The 15,277-nt window shown below is 42.7% G+C and overlaps 1 pseudogene; it reads left to right on the top strand.

Annotated features, from left to right (window-relative positions):
- The first annotated feature begins 1,491 nt into the window (after window positions 1-1,491).
- Window positions 1,492-15,277, top strand: part of LOC115333155 — a 39,913-nt pseudogene continuing 26,127 nt past the window's right edge.

The following is a 15,277-nucleotide window of genomic DNA, read 5'->3' as shown; positions in this document are numbered from 1 at the left end:
TTTCGCAATATTTTTAAGACAGTAGATTGCTTCTGTGAAAATGAGTTTATATATCAAATGGTTCATTTACTCTGAGTGCAAAACCACAACTAAAAACGTTTCTTCGGAAAATACATCTATCCTTAGAAACGTATATGGCCCATCAAGACAAAAAACTGGCTTGCAATAATGCATGTTTGATGATGGCCGGCAGCACTAATCCATGTCCAGATTATAGAGCGCAGCTCTTAGGCGCCCGTTTCCGGCTTGAGCGGCGTCAGGGTCGCCGTCGGCGTAACCTTAAGGTCACGTGACCCCCAGGTCACGTGACCCCCCCCCCCCCCCCCCAGGTCACCTGACCCCTCAGTACCGTTCCGTCAGTACCCTTCCCTCCTCCTCCTCAAGAGCTGCGCTCCCATTCGGCGTTACAGGGAGTTGTTAACGGCTTTCATTTTTTTTAATGTGCATTTGTTTTCTGACGAAAAATTACGGGTTCAAAGTTCATACACGTGTCACTTTTGAGCTCAAGCTAAATTGTGCTATTTACGGGTAGCATCCTCTAGGAATCAATGTTTAAACATAAACATTCACTACTCGTATAAGCTCATCCATGTTGCATTTATAATATTTCATTTCATAATAGTAGGGCTCGGCTAGATTGTTTTTCCTTCTGTTCGATACTAGAGGCTACTTGAGACAGACTTACACAGCATAATGCTAAAACATAACAGCCCTTATATTTAATGCATCCACTTCCTTGGTATACACTTAGCCTGATCATGTTAGCGAGCAAGCTATACAGTAAATACGTGAAGCTAAAATACCTGAAAATGCGAGCCACATGTTGTGTTTTTTCGTTGTTGTTGAATGTAAAGAGTAGAACAATAAAAATGTTCAAGAAAAACAAATTGTGACCAATTTGTAGAAGAAAAATATTCAAAGCGATCAAGATATTCCATAAAATATATATATTTTGTGTACTTAAATCTATTCATTTATTTATTCCAAGGTCCCACGTAGATTCAGCTATAAACCATCTGAAACGAAACAGTTCACAGCGATCTACAAAATCAGCTTAGCGAATGATAAAACCGAACATCTCTTCAAACCTCATAATTAAGTCCGCGCTGTTGCATTACGCAATGCAAAGCGTCATGCTTGCATTGCGTAATGCCACAGCGCAGACTTAATTATGAGGTCTAAACAGATGTTCTGTTTTATCATTCGCTCGGCTGTTTTCGTAGATCGCAGAGATTGGCTCTTTATTGTTTTGCGGGTAAGTAGACGCGCAGGAATTTTTTTAAAGTGGATAGTGGTGTAGTTTTTTTATATATATAAATTATTGTCTTGGCTAGGCAGATTCGAGGTGCTAAAGCGCATCTGGGGTCTGTGTAAGAAAGCGCGATACCCTTTCCCAACCTTGCCCAAAAATACAGCGCAAGATCGGTAACCTTTTATATACAGTTGTTTTGTTTTAGCATACGCTGTGGTTTGAGCTGCAAGAGCTTTTCGATGGATGCACTACGGTGGAGTTTATGCCTCTGGCTTTGGCTTATGTATGCTGGAGTGGAATGTTGGCCTAAGTTAAGGTTACTTTCAAGGAACGAAGATGATGGTAAGTCACGGAGTACTACATCTGAAATGTGCCGTTTTTTATACTACCTGTGAACTTAAAGCTAATTTAACCTCAATGATTATAAAATTTGAACGCAACGTATACAATCAGTACAAAATTATTTATTATTCAAGATGAACTACGAAGAGTGCTCTTCAATATAGAGCTGCTAGGGCATCTCTTTGCTTTCAAATACAGAATAAAAACAAACCACATATGCCTATGTCAAAACTAGAAGGTGTGTTATACATCTTATCTGCCCATTAAAGCATATCTCTCCACGTGCATTTAGCGTTTTCAGTCGTAGAATTACCAATACTCGTGCAGCAATTTGAAGTTTGTGAATGGCGGAACAGGTAGACGGAACAGGAACATCATAAGAACGAACACGAAACCCATTTTTATATTCAGCAGTGTCGTAAAAGAAAGTTATTGCTACCATTAACTAGGTGGCCCCACACGAGCAAGTTGATACAAACCAAATATTATAATTAGAGCTTCTGACCTAAAAATCAACACGAGGGAAACTGGGAATCGCATCTCTGTACTAGCTGCGTTTTGTACTGCATACATTTGACATTAAAACAAAAACTACTTTGGAAAAAACAATCTTTTCGTGCACTAAAAAGTTTATATCGATTATGTATCCTGTATTTAATTCACAACTACAAGTATGCACTAAAAAGCCTGCCATAACTAAACGAGGAAGCTTGTTCGATAGTGTTTATGCTTTCAGGCCCATTTGATGTAGCCGCTTAACTATTTGAGCTGTTCGTCTTTAGGCTTCTACTTTTTGTTCCACGACCATGCGTGTTCATTTATCGATCAATTTGGCACGTTTAATTACCGTACCTATGCCCCCAAGTAACTTCATCACGTGGTGGTAGCAGATAAATTACTGCCAGCTGCCGGTAATAAGACTTGATAGAATTCACAATTTGTTGGACATGCACCTAGGCAGATAGTAAATACTCTACACATGCTCGGTGAATACGAGCGCCTATATTGCAAATAGCGTCCTGCTGTTTCAATATTTCTTACCGTATGGTGAAGCTGTGCGCACTCGCACTCTATTGTAAAGCTGTGGACTCACAACTGTAATTTAATGCGGATTAGTCTAGCTAGCTACTTAACCGGTTTGTCAATATAATTTCCTGACGTTATCCATAAACATTAAAACGCTAACAAGCTTAAAATTTGGGGCTCACTCTCCATAAATATATTTTTTTATTTCTATAGATCTTACATTTTGTTAGTCAAATAACAAACAAAATATCGAAACGCCGAAAGGTCCGATGTTGCAGCGCTTTGAATGCTTCAAGTGCCATAAAAACGCGTTACTTTGATATAGTCATATTTTACTGAAGAAGAAACATGAACAGCCGGGCCCAGATTTTAAAAATAAACAGCTCGTTCCAGTGAAAGTATCTCATTTTAAGTCACAAATTTCTTCACAAACAATTCAAAATGTACGCGAGCGTTATCTTGAAGAAGACGCCTGAAGCCACATAAGGCCCACTTAAAACGTAAAATAAAAAAAAAAAATAAAAAAAATATATACTCAAACAGGATTGACCTTCACGCACGCATCAATAAAAGGCATCCAGCATTTCACAACGATTATTTTTGCCAACCGCACCAAGATAACACTGCCACTAGTTCGAAAATCTAATCGAAAGCAGCTCTAAATACGTTTCGGAAGATTTCGCAAATATTACTCAGTCATAAACTATATCAATATATTCTTAATTTGTATACTATGACTTGAATGTTTAAAGTAAAACTTACGAGGAAAAGAAACCTCAGAAATAGGTCAAACGTAATACACCAAAACAGAGCGGAGTTTTAGTGTTACGTATAGGAGCAAACGCAAGCACTGTGCGTTTTACAGGGCTTGCATTGCGTGTTCCACACTGCGCATGATCCACACGTACGCAACGCCGCGGTGTTTTTGGTACATACGTTCTCTATTTATTTTTACGTGCATATATAGCGGTCTTCTGCGTTCCCGTCTAGTTGCTGTCGCCAGGCGTAAGACAGCGCGATATTCAGATTGGCTTGACCGAATCCCGGCCTTAAATTGTTTAGAGCAGATTGCATAAGCACATCTGGACGGCGCTGCAACTGTTTGCGTATGCGTTTGCGTTCCGTTCTACTAAAAGCGTTGGTTTGACGCACTCCGCAGCGTTTCGCTGCGAGCTTGTGTGCGTCGTACGCACTATTAACGCTAGGGTCTTCAGGCTATTCTAAAACTCTCTTAGCTTCGTTTCACCTTTAGTCCAGACGCAGCCGACACTACGAGTTGATGGGACCAATCAGACAGTGTCAAAAGGGCACCGTCATGGTGTTCGTCGTGTTTCTGTACGTCTTCTGTCATCACTGAACCAATTATAATCAAAAAAGATAGTTGCTTTTCTGACACTGCTTGATTTATTTATTTATTTAATATATCCTTCAGCGCCCAAAGGCATTACAGAAAGCGGGGGGGGGGGGGTATACAGCCAGAGGAAAAGAAATAAATAAACTCTAGGTTTGTGACATAAAGTTTGCTAATGCCAAGAAGAAGAGGAATAGTAAGTTTTATACAATTATTAACACTTTTAACACAATCAGGACATGAGGTACAAGCACTATTCGATAAGTCTGGAAAGAACACATTGTTGGATGATATCGTGACAAGCGACTCAGGTACACAGTTTTATTGATGAATGGTAAGAGCAGAAAAAGAGTGTTTAAAGATATTAGTGCGGCACGAATATTCGCGAGCCTTATTTCGATACTCTACCCTGCGTTATATGGAGTGAGGTAGCTGAAAAAACGATCCCCTGTTTATGCCCTGTTTTGTTATTATAAATGTTATGAAAAAAATTTAAACGTCAAACCGAATCTTCGGCATTTTAGCGGCTGCCAACCAAGACAGTTTTCTAGGAGACTCGACAATACAGTATAATCATAATCTCCGGTCACGAATCTCGCTGCCCTGTTTTGAACCCTTTCAAGGTCATCACAAAGATAATATATCTGGGGGTCCCAGAGTGGCACAAGCATACTTAAGAGTGGGCCTTATATTTGTCAAATACAATGTCTCCCTAACTTTGGGAGGACAGATTCTAAAGTGTCGTCCAAAAATACGATATACCAGTCGCTTTAGTGGTTATTTTGTTAATATGGAACTGCCGAGATAACATTTTTGTAAGAGTTGACTCAAGATATTTTACTTCTGGAGTGACGGTCAGTGTAGTGTCATTTAGGCTGTATTAAAAAAAGCGGTTTAGTTTTTCTTTGTGACGCGCTCATGATGACATTTATCGATGTTTAGATTCATATGTCAACTTTCACACCAGTCTGAATTGCGGTCTATAAGCCGTTGCAAAGCAGTGCTACCAACAGAATTCTGAACAGGTCGATATATCACGCAGCCGTCGGCATAAAGACGAATACTTGTCTCTATGTCCATGGTAATGTCAATATTGAAATGAGAAATAAAAGGGGACCTAGAACGGATCCCTGCGGGACACCCGAAGTGACGTCCATATATGTAGATTTTTTACCGTTTACTACAACGCACTGCTTTCGCTCAGTAAGGCCATCTTTTAGCCACAGTAACAGATTAACTCGCATATTTAATGAGGGTAATTTAAGTAATATTAATTGGTGTGAAAAAAAGTCGAACGCTTTTTTTTTTTAATCAAGAAAAACACAATCCACTTGAGAACCTCTATCATACGAGGACACCACATCATGAAAAAATTCGAGTAACTGCGTTTCGCACGAGCAGCCGCTTTTAAACCCATGCTGGAAGGGAGAAAAATAGTTGCTCGTGTTTAGCTGATTGACCAAAGTACTAAATAATATGTGCTCAAGTTGTTCCGAGCGTGCGGGTAGAAGGGATATGGGCCGGTAGTTATCTAGTTTACTCTTAGATCCACCTTTGTGCACAGGCGCAACGCTGGCGATCTTCCATTTTGCTGGCAGTCTTGAGGATGATAAGAATTTTGTGAAGATAGTAAAGGGATAAGAGGAAACCACGTCAGCACATTCCTCCAAAACGCGATTTGGGATTTCGTCAGGGCCAGTGGCCTTATTTATGTTCCACTTTAGAAGGAAGCTACGAATTCCGTCAGCATTTATTTATAACTTTGACATTGGAGAGAATGAATCAGCCAGAAAATGATAGAGCACGTCAGTCACTGCTTGGGAAAAAAATCATTGGAAGTAATTATTGAAGCACAATGCTTTCTAACAAGCATCACATGTCATCGTATCATTACCGTCAATTGCTGGTATTCCAGCATCCTCTTTTCGGTTACTCCCAATATATTTTCATACAGCTTTGGGGTTTGCTTTTAAACGTTGTTCAAGAGAATTATGGAAGCTTTGTGTCGCTATTTTTAGCTGCTGTTTGTAGATACTATTTACTTGTTCTAGTTGCCTAAGACTCTCAGTGGGTTGGTTTTTACGATAGCGTAAATAAGCACGCCTTTTTTCTTTATGATGGACCGCAGCTCTCCGTTTATCCAGGGTTTATTTTTGTGCTGCCTTGACCGTAGTATTTTTGATGGTACGTAAATATAAGTTAAATGCTTTCATTTACATGAGCACGCATTCCAAAGATCGTCCATATTTAAAAATAAAGTGAGTTCCTCAAACTCCAAAATAAAGGAATATAGCTCTTCCGTCAGGCTAAAGTAAGCACCCTGGTCGTAGAAGTAAACCCTTCTGGGAACACATTTAGAAGTTTTAGCTTGAGGGCATTCGAAATTACCAATAATGACGTCGTGGTCGCTGATTCCTAGCAGAACCGATACAGGAGACATAAGACATTTTTAATTTGTAAAAAGGAGATCTAGCACACTGGCCCGTTGGACACCAGTTGTTGTTGGCGATAATACGTTTTGATAAAGATTTGCAACTGGAAATAAATTGGTGAATGAAGAATAAAGGGAAGACGTGTTAGTCGTTCAAGGAAGACCAGATTCCCATTGCACATTGGGAAAGTTGAAATTACCTCCTAGTATCAAGTATTCAGGGCAAACAGTTAGCAGCATACGTGTTTGATATTTCTAGCAGCGACTGACTACTAGAACTCGGAGGTCTGTAAAAGGAACCAACCTTCAAAAATGGACCGTTTTTAAGTGCTACCCTACACCATACTGACTGAGCCCTGTTATTAGTAGTGATTCTAGTGCTCTGCAAGTTGTGATAAACCAGGATAAAAAAAAACCAACGGCCTTTGTGTTTCTGTCTTTGCGATAGACACAAAAAAATAGAATGAAAACCCTCGGCGTTAGTAATAAACGCTTCCAACCAGGATTCATTGTGAATGACTAGGCTAGATTTTATTGATGCAAGAAGAGAGGAGAAGTCGTCGACCTTATTTTTTATGCTACGACAGTTTACAAGCAGAACAAGAAGATCACGCACTGGAGATACGGGTGACTATGCCGATTACGGGATTGTTATGACTGAGCTCCAACAGACTGTTTATCGTGGTCATAAAAAAAAAGACATGGTCACCGATAATAAGCCTGTTAAAACGTAGTTTCAACCTATCTTCTTGCGATTCCCGAAATGGCAAAAGCTGCCTTCGTTCGTTAACGCACATTTTCGGAAAAATCCTCGCTAATAGCAATTCCCAAATCATTGTGCTTAAATCCCAAAGGTAGAAGATTTCTTGTTTTGTTTTAAAAAATAAAAAAATTACAATCATGGGCCTTGGCTTGTCAGATCTAGAGCATCCCAGCCTATAGGAGCGGTCTTTGTTAGATTCGGAAAGTTTTGTTCCGAGTTTAGTTTCACATATTTCCATACCTTTGGTTTGTGCTTGGGATCACGTTTCTTTTTGGTCGTCCTCAATTCCGTGAAAGATAAGATTGCAACACCTCGAAATATTTTCGCAAGTCGTCCTGTAGAGCTGGCAGATGATCGACCTGTTCCACAAGCTCTGAGGCGAGATTCTTTATTTCTTGCATCTCTACTTTCACAGTACTTAATGACGCCTTTCTGTTTCTAGTGCAGTCATTTTGCCTGATATGGTATCCAGTTTTGTGTCAACAGTAAGTTGGTTTTGTTTTATAACTGTTGAATTCGCTTAAGAGAATCTTGCCCATTTTATAGTTTTGGCAGGATCGCAATAGCCTTGAGCAGCTGTTCCGCTTGTCGCTCTGTGTATGACCCAGGGTTGGACTCGACATCTCCGGACATCATTAGTAACAGCTTAACTACATACGCTTCAACAGCACATTGAAATAGCAAAGTTTCACAGATGGCATGAATACACACATACACGATGGTGCTGGGGCACGGCACCGACACGCAACTTTGTTTTGAACGGTAGTTAACGTCATAATAAGAGAGACAAGCCTGAAGTACAAGGAAGCGTAAGCGATCGAAGCACTTCATGTCGGCACCGAGCCCCGTCCACACAGTGACCGGTGGCTCCTTTTGTAGGCTATAATCAAAGGCCGTGCCCGTTTTTGTTCCCCTACCGTCGAAGTTCATGCGAATCAGCGCCAGCCGATAGGCATCAGATGTAGGCAGTCGTAGGAAATCGAGTGGTGGGGGAATGCCGATGTCATCCAGGTTTTCGATAATGCCAATGTCATTCCGGTTTGTTGTGGTCCGAAGGATTGCTGTGCCGTCTTGTATGTTCGAGGCAGCGAAGAAAGCCTGAGGTACTATCGGGGAAAAATGAAATGCGAACAGAGGAGCGCGTGGCTCGCGGTACAGGCTGCGCCGCCTGGAAGTGAACCGAGGGGCGAGGGTGCGTCGCCTACTTCGATGTGTTCACGCCTTTTGATTGGCGCTCCCCCAGCTTCGGCAGTGCGCCTCTCAGTGCGCTGAAAGCTGTCACCGCTATCTTTGCCTGCTCGGCGAGTGCGGCGAGCTTTTTTGCACCGCACGCGCTGAGCCAGCAAATATAGCGGTGATAGCTCTCAGCGCACTAAGAGGCGCACTGCTGAAGCTTGGGGAACGCAGAGGGAGGGGCGTGAACACGTCGCAGTAGGCCACGCACCCTCGCTCCTAAGCTCACTTCCAGGCGGCGCACCATGTACTGCGAGCCATGCGCTCCTCTGTTCGCATTTCATTTTTCCCCGATAGTAGAAGGAAGCCTAAGCGATCGAAGCATTTGATGTCTGCACCGAGCCCCTATTATTCCTTTTAGATCGTAGCGTCGGCCGCGCCTGAACTAAAGCTGAAAGTCAGAAGTCAAATTTGGGGGTTTTACGTGCCAAACCTACGACGGGCATCTAGCACGCCCCAGCGGAGGACTGAGGATTAATTTCGACCACCTGGGGATCTTTTGACGTGCAACCGAAAGCTCGGCTACACGGCGCCTTCTCCGCAATAAGCCTCCGTCAGATTGCGGGCACCTCGGTCGGGATTCGTACCCGCCACATGGGGATCCGTAGGCCGGCGCTGTGTAGACACCAAACCAGGATGCTGAGCGAGAACCCCCCCTGATCTTGATTAAAGATGCTGACTGTGTGCTAGTATACGAAGATGCTGCACTGGAGCCAGACAACGAAAAATGGTTCGTGGCGGCCGCCGTGTATCGAGGATCCCTCGAGGCACCGATGACCAAGGCGATAATGACACGCCCCCGCGGATGCCTAGAACACACACCAGAAACCCTAGGAACCGAGGCACTTCATTTGGGAATGCACACTGCCGCACAGGCGGGAGCACATACCTGCAAGGTAATCATCTACACGGACTCACAGTCAACACTAAGAGGAGTCACAAAACACAGGACGACATACAGTCACACCACCGATGCGCTGTACACCTCGGCCATGCGGTTGCAGAGGTCCCATGGTCTGACTTTCGAAATCAAGTTTGTTCCCGCACATCAAGTGATCCCCGGGAACGAGACTGCCTACGGGGCGGCGAGGGGCAGGCTGTGCTATTCAGCTCAAAACCGGCATCCCCCCCCGTTCTCAGCCACCACCCCAGGGGCAACCCACATCCAACGATGACGACACTGGCGGACATAACGGCCTTGAAGAATACGACCTGGAAGAAGATTTGAGAAGGGAACTGCTCCGAAAGCAATAGAAGTAGCAAGAATCTTTGCACCAACGTACGATCTGATCCCAGACAACACCTTCCGGCTGCGAGAAACCATCAATCTAAACCGGATCCGGACGGGTGGGGTGATCTAGAATATTGAATTCAGCACCCTAAAGAAAAGAGAGCCTTACACCGTCCCGCCCAATCCGAACTGCCAGAGTTACAATTCCAGAAGCCATTCCTAGGCTCTCCCACTAAGTCTGGGAGTGCGAAGCCCTAGCAGCACTTCGACGGACCGTCATCTAGCATCTGCCAGTAAAACGGACAAGCCAAGGTCTATGGCGGAGTTGGCCCGCCCGACCGAAGACGCGGAGATGAGGGTCAGGACCCTAAGAACGTTCTAGGACAACGTATCCTAGGGGGAGCTCAGGATCTAGGCTACCGCTCCCCTCCGACGCCGCGACCCTTCCGCCCAGCATCTTTCCTGATCGGCTTCACAATTAACATCAGAACCATCATCAACTATGGGAGTCCTTTTAAGATCGCCCAGGCTCCCCAGCTACCGGCAGCGCACGAGCTGACCACCTGAATGTTAGGATATATACTCGTATAGGCCTCTCGATTTAAATACACGACAATTCCTTCCTTTCTCAGTCGAGTAGGACATAAACGCTACCTGACTTGAGTAGTAGTGAAGCAGAAACGTATACTACCTAATCACTACGTAGCACTTGATAAGAGGCGTGTAGTAGGGAAAGATCATCGCACACCCGTACGATGTTTCTCTAGTAAACTGTCAAGCCTTTTCGCAATATCCGATATAATCAATATGTGCTAACATTGTTGAACAAATGTGAAATACTGGCGCACGAAAATCGTTCGGTCGCCCAGAGCGTATGAAATCAGGGACCAGTAAAAATCTGAGATACCACTGCTGAACGAGCGATCCACTTTTTTCTAAAGTTTCCTTTCTGGGTATGTTAAGCTGGGTTCGCGTAGGCTACCAGTCAAGCAACGCTCCTTTATCATAATTTGTTGTGCCCGCCTTATAGCCAAATTTTATAAAAATGTATACTGGACTTACACTGCTCTATTTCAAGGCGCTTTGCCAAATTAGCTATTTTTATCTGTGATTTATAAACAGATTTAAAATAAAATATTCTCTGTACGTTTTCTATATTTCAGGACCACGGACTCTCACTATAGGTTACATTGTTGATGATTCCCTCGCATCTTTAGATAAAGGGACTATAAATAACTGGATACAATTGATCACAACACACGTAAATATTTCTTTCTGACCATATATTTTTCAATTTGTGACTCGTTTAATGCTACAAATTATTGTAAGATCGTCAACACATGACGAATATGAACGGTCCCACAACACTTTAATATTTTCTGAAAAGGACAAAAAAGAAACTGCTAAATGTATTTCTGTGCACCCATGCAAATAATTATCAGCTCTACTTCGACCGTGAATGTTTCAGATCCTGAACGTTTCTCTACAAAAAGCATCTGAATTAATTAATGTATTGATCTAGGGATTAACTGCCAGACGAAAGCCTAGCTAAAAAATGTATCTCATGATTAGAATCCGACACATTAGTTGAGGGGAAGATGACATTTGAGTGATCGTACTTTTTCTTAGAAAGTATATTAAGCATACTTGCAAATGTTTTACGAAAGAATTTGGCTTACAAATTTATGCTGTGAATATGGTTCAACAGAGAAGCTGTGGTATATTACTTGTAACGATTGCCCACTACACTATAGACCCTTTTTATGGCAAACGCCACCAGGTGGTGCTCCAGTCTTCGATGTCCCAGAGAACTTTAGGTTTATAAAAAGAATGAACAAAGGCTACCTGAAAGAATACTGAACCGAAATCTTGAGCTCACAAAACAACGCTGGACGAATAGGCGGGACGCTGAAAAACCCCAAAACATCACCCATACAGCGATATCTCTAACGGATCACTGTATTTTTGCAAAAGAAGTGCGGCGATTGCACACGGTCGACGAGATAAGCACGTCCCGATTCCCATTCCCTCTCCTCTTCGCTACGTCTCGTCGAGCTGGTGAACCGAAGCGAGGAAAAGAGAAGCGAGGCCGCTTTTCCTCATTCTAAAATTCTCCCGGAGGACAATGACGTGAAAGACCTCGCTTAATCGCGCCCTTCTTTTCTAAAAGTACGACCACCCGTTTGAGACATCGATGTATAAGTGATGTTTTGGAGTCCGTAGCGTCCCGTTCAACGCTCCTGCGGCTTTATTTCGCGAAATACAAACTTCGGCTCAGTATCTTTTTAGCACCGCTGCTCGAAAAGTAGATGAAATGTTTAACCACCAATTATCCAGGTGAACGCCAAAAGAAAGGAGTGCGACATCTGTTAAAATGTTTTGAGTATTCTTGTATATCAACTTTCCTCCTCCAAGGTGTAATATTGTACAGCCGAAGGCTGTCGTTCAATATCCAACTTTGTTGTTCGTTTAGCATTTATGCTTTCTAGCACCGGTGACATAAGCAAGCTCAACAGGCTTGCAAGGACGGTGTGACCTGAACTCGCTTGGGACGAAAGCGGCAGTTCATGTTTGTAAACAGCAAAAAGGTCTATACCAAATGTTTAATAAAAGAAAATTAAATGCACTGTACCAAATCCTTCTATATGTGAAAGGCTAGTGACGTCCCTTCCCACGTCACAACCTGCCGTCGCCGCGGCAGCTTGCGCAACAGTGCTCTTTACCGACAAACGTATGCGGTGAGCGCTACTTACTTTGCATTGTTATCAGGAGCGCTTTATCATCAATTATCTGGTTCGGATGCTTGTTTTCTGCTTTTCCTTTATTGAAACGAATGATATGTTGTATGTGATATTCACCTCTCGCTTCAATCGCTGAAGGTTTCTTTTTTTTTTTTTTTTTGAGGACGACGACGAAACAATTCTAGAAATCCGACCTGTGAACCCCCCCCCCCCCCCCCCCATATACAGCTTCGCTGTAAAAAATTTTAGTTAATTACCCAACTTACCGTGACACCTATTATCTCATCTAATCTCCGCCGAGTCTGACAAAAACGTGAGGATGGTGAAGGCAACACCCGTGTAACTTTCACCTTTTTCATATAAAATCTGTTGGATTAAAACTTAAACAATGTGAAAGGTGTGTGAAATTAGATTCAGAGACTGCTGGCTAAAGTGCAGTTCATGACCACAATATCTGTTTTATGGGTCGTGTTTGAGGAGAACGAGTGTTAGAACCAGCGACACACTTGGATTGTTGAACAATCCAGTCGCCTCGATAAATTTAGCAGGGAAATTTACGCCGTAATTTACGTCATGTGACCGCTACATCAATCCAGCTACCCCGTTAAATTTAGCGGGGAAAACACTGTAGATGGAAGTAGGGAGAGGGAAGTAAGAGGAGGGAAGGCTACCCATACACCTATATATTCAAAAATGTCATGGCTAAACACTGTTTAAGGTTAACACCATCAGTGTCCGCTGTTTTCTTATTTACATTATGCACAGTTATTTCCATGCCAGTTTCTTTCTCAGGGATTTGTTAGTTTCTTTCGTGCACCGAGTGCCTCTTTGTTTCCAGATTGTACTTGAGAATCCACTTCTTTTAGCATGCAACTCTTTCCCGGCGAGTAAGGTTCCGCTGCAAGTCGTTTCCTGATATCAGTGCAAATCTGTTTAAGGGCAACATTTTTTTCTGAACTGAACAAAGCGTGGCACAAGTTCATAAACTTTTTTGCAAGTATTTGTGATTAACATTTCAAATGATAGAAGACATGGTTCACAATGATAAAATATGGTACAACGAATTTTACACGGCCAACTGAACATGCGTACCGTACGCACCAAAGTGGCGATCAAAATCCTCATTCAGGGGAAAAAAAGAAGCCTGAAAGGACCTTTGTACTGACCTCATGGAGCAACTGAAAGCGGAACCTGACTGGCGGGAAACGATTATAAAATATAACGACACGTCGATTTTCCACTAGTCTTAAAACGAAGATCAGATCAATGCACGAAAGAAGCGAAAATATAAATTGCGAGGCATAAACTGATAACGAGGTAGACATACAGCGGCGCTGCTGGAGGTGTCGATACATGACGACCTGCAGCACTTTTCGCAACATTAAAAAAAAATGTTTATGCAACAGTCAACATTAGGAGATAGCCTTATTTTAATATTTTATATATAAACCATACTTTTTCCACCGGTCTCTTTATATAATGGACACCTTGTATTTGAATCGAAATAGGATCGAAACATGTAGATGAAATAACAATACCCATCGATTGAGTAAAATGTTTCGAAACCTCTAAAGATCATATCTTTAGAGGCGCCGGTATTTGAGCTTTGAATCTCTTTGTGATCGGTCAGGTATAATAATTACTGAACCTCATCGCCTCTTTTTTTTTTTTTGTACTTCACCACTTCACTTCTTTTTTTTCGCCGCGTCCTGGTTATCTACTAAGTGCTCCTAAACGGAATGTATCCAATCACAGGTATTCTGGAAGCACATATCATCACGTGGAACATTATAACTACAGTTGTTGCCACGTGGTATGCGCTTGTTGTTTCTCAGGAGTATTTTTATTTTTTGTAGCATTACGTGTATATCCATGCTTTTACATGCATGCGATATTAGTTTTGAGCGAAGCCTTCCCACTTTTGCTTTCGTCGTCCTGTTTGTAAACAACTACATACATGAGTAGGCGCCAGAGATTGATATGGCTTTATATTAATAAGAACGATCAAAATACCGAGCGTCCCCCGAGGGGAATCGTACACATGACCCCGATCGTGAGCACTACGCTCAAAAACTACGCATTGCAAAGTTTACAAGCAGTAGTTATTAAATGCGACATTTTCTGACACCGCGCAGCGTGAAAGTAACGCGAGCGAGTAGCTTCAACTTTTAAAGCATGCAATGATTTTTACCGAAACTTCTCAATCCTAAACTTTCATCCGTCCGTCCTTCCGTTTATCCGTCTTTCGATTTGTTTGTTTTTCCGCCAAATATAAAGCGGGACAATCGCCGTCTTGTGACCTATACAGCTATTCGCTTTCTGCATTAAATTTAGCAGAACAATTAGGGCAGATGACTCATTTATCAGTTGAGATTCCCCCGCTAAGATTTGAGTTGAAGTTCACGTAACGTAACCTAAACACAAATTCAGATTCCCACTTAGTTTTGTGGGGAAATTTAAATTGCGTGACCTGACCCCACGTGACCTTTACACCAATTCAGTTTCTCCACTACACTTAGCAAGCAAACTTATGTCACGTAACCTGACGTCGAGACCTACAGACCAATTCATCGACGTCACGTGACTTATACACCGATTCAAATTGCCCACTAAATTTAGCGTAGTAGTAAGAATCAAAGATCAGAAGCTTTCAACAAGACTTCAACTCGTCGCCGACCTCACGCTTCAGAAGGCGCTTGAGACGGTCCGACAGGTCGAAAGCGTACGTCAGCAGCAAGCTGAGCTCAATCCCGACAAGTCGACAGTCAACAAGGTCGCCGCGGCGCGTCCACAAGGAGCAAATCAAAGACGTTTCGTCAAGACTTCTGGGAAATCTGCTCACTCGAACGACGAACGACCTCCCCCAGAAGTGAAGCCATCTCCAAGCTCGAGCAGGAGCGGCGTTCA

The sequence above is a fragment of the Ixodes scapularis genome, unplaced genomic scaffold, assembly GCF_016920785.2.
Source record: "Ixodes scapularis isolate PalLabHiFi unplaced genomic scaffold, ASM1692078v2 PGA_scaffold11__112_contigs__length_91849675, whole genome shotgun sequence".
NCBI lineage: Eukaryota > Metazoa > Arthropoda > Arachnida > Ixodida > Ixodidae > Ixodes > Ixodes scapularis.
This window is presented reverse-complemented; position numbering and strand designations above follow the sequence as displayed.